Source organism: Salvelinus fontinalis, chromosome 18 (assembly GCF_029448725.1).
Source record: "Salvelinus fontinalis isolate EN_2023a chromosome 18, ASM2944872v1, whole genome shotgun sequence".
NCBI classification, from domain to species: Eukaryota; Metazoa; Chordata; class Actinopteri; order Salmoniformes; family Salmonidae; genus Salvelinus; species Salvelinus fontinalis.
In genome coordinates this window covers 28,532,702-28,535,190 of record NC_074682.1, presented here as the reverse complement: position 1 = coordinate 28,535,190, position 2,489 = coordinate 28,532,702, and positions in this window count along the sequence as shown.

Sequence of the window (2,489 nt, the reverse complement as noted above, 5' to 3'; positions counted from 1 at the left end):
TGTTTCTGGCCATTTTGAGCCTGTAATCGAACCCACAAATACTGATGCTCCAGATACTCAACTAGTCTAAAGGCCAGTTTTATTACTTCTTTAATCAGAACAACAGTTTCAGCTGTGCTAGCATAATTGCAAAAGGGTTTTCTAATTATCAATTACCATTTTAAAATTATAAACTTGGATTAGCTAACACAACGTGCCATTGGAACACAGGAGTGATGGTTGCTGATAATGGGCCTCTGTACGTCTATGTAGATATTCCATTAAAAAACTGCCATTTCCAGCTACAATAGTCATTTACAACATTAACAATGTCTACACTGTATTTCTGATCAATTTGATGTTATTTTAATGGACAAAAAATGTGCTTTACTTTCAAAAACAAGCAGATTTCTAATTGGGGATTTTAGAAACTCTTAAAATAAGGGCTGTGTTTCGTGTAGGTTACCCTGGCATGACGTTTTGATAATCATGTAAATCTTTCTCGGACAAGGTGACTTTTATCAATTTATTTGTCTCTATTTATTCTCAGATTCGAGAATGCTAATTAGCATCAAAATAGACATTATGCAAAACTATAAATCCCTGCAAGCTCCTGCATGTCATTTCTAGCTGACACCTTTGCTAACAGGTATTGTGTCAATAAATCTTTTTCACAAGACAGTTCACAGAATTGTCTATTTAAAGAAATGTAGCCAATTTATTAATTACTACATTTAGCTAATATTAGATTGTTAATCCAGAAAATCTTACCTTTGCCTCGATTCGGTAGTCTTGCCCAGATCATCATGGCATTTGTAGTTCTTTATGATAGCCAAATTAGCAGCTAATTAACGTTACATTTTTGGGGGGTAAATACAGGTGAATATATTGATAAAAGTCACCTTGTCCACCTGGTACTCTATAGCCTGCATCACTGCCTGATAGTCAGAAGTATCAGGTCACAGTGAAATAAATAGATTTGTTTTTCTAAACAAGAGAAATTACATGGCGGTAGCGGTGCAATTTAGAAGTAGCCCAAAAACCCAATACATTTTCACCCGCACATTCGTTTTCAAAGTAGCCCAATTGCAAAGTTGATGCAGAGAGGAAGAAGAGAGAGACCCAACTCGGCAGAAAATCTGTCTCCCTCCAGCAGGTAGCGTACCAAGCAAGGAGTTTTGGTATGGAGGTCAATGAGAGTGTCAAATTTGGTCAACAATAAAATGAATGGATTATTTGCTACGTGAGGTTTATTTGATCAAATATACATTTTTACAAGTGTACTGATATAAGTAGAACACATGACATCCTGGCAACTTTGAAAAAAAACTTTGAAAAAACACTATGTCAGAGTTGTCTCGAGATGGCTATTCATGGCATGAGACTATAGCTAGCACAGGGTTCCCCCGCTGGCGGCCCGTGTGCAAAATTTGGCCCACAGGTGATTTATTTGGCCCCTCAAGTTTACTGAGCAGAAAAACTATGTATTATTATTATTTTTTTAAATGTTCATTGTTGGATATAAAACAAATGTAAAAACACCAGGAAATCAACTCCAATTGATTTTAAGTTAGGAAATCTGTTCCCAAGTATTTACATGAATAAGAGAGACACGTGATCATATAAAAATGTAAGCAATGTTTGAAATTATGTTTTAATCAAATATTATATATGTTTAGGCTTCTTGCAGTCTACAAATGATTTGTTATTATGTTCCCATTGTTGGGGCTGAAAGACATGTAGACCTATCTTGTCAGCATATCCATAATCTTTGGTTGTTGATAACACTGTCGGAAAACACCGCTCCTTCCGTCGCAGTCGAGAACCCAGCGTGAGGTGCGTTCAAGAACGCAGAACCTGCATTTTTCATTGTGTGTAAAAAAAGACAGCATTTACAAATAATGTCATAACCTTGTTCGAGATTGAATTGTTGCGTGCCGCTGATATTTGTTAAGCGGATTTATGATAATTAAACAGTTACTGACCTGCCTTCAAACAAAATGGGCTTTCAAGGTTACTTTATTGCAGACATATCACATCACCATGATGGTAGTAGTATTACGCAGGAATACGTATCGTTGGAAACGCGCACGTTACACCTGAGACAAACAATAGACAAGAGTATCACTCAAAATAAATTATCATATGATGATCAGACCTGTACACCACGTGAATGTCAAAGGATGAAATAAGCAAATGGATAATAAAAACGAGTATGTAGGACACTTTTTGACAGAGATTGTGAATCTTTTTTTAGTAAGCATTTCACGGTAAGGTCTACTACACCTGTTGTATTCGGAGCATGTGACAAATACAATTTGAATTGATCTTTGAGGTTTCATCACATAGTAGGGTATGTTATAGTAATAGTTGAAACCCAAATAATTCTGCCATTCCTCTTTGAATTCTAAGGGTCAGACTATCAACATCTTCATTACCTGAATATGATCCTAGTAGCCCACCCGACCATGGCCCTGGTAAAGGCCCGGGATAATTTGGAACTCCGCGGG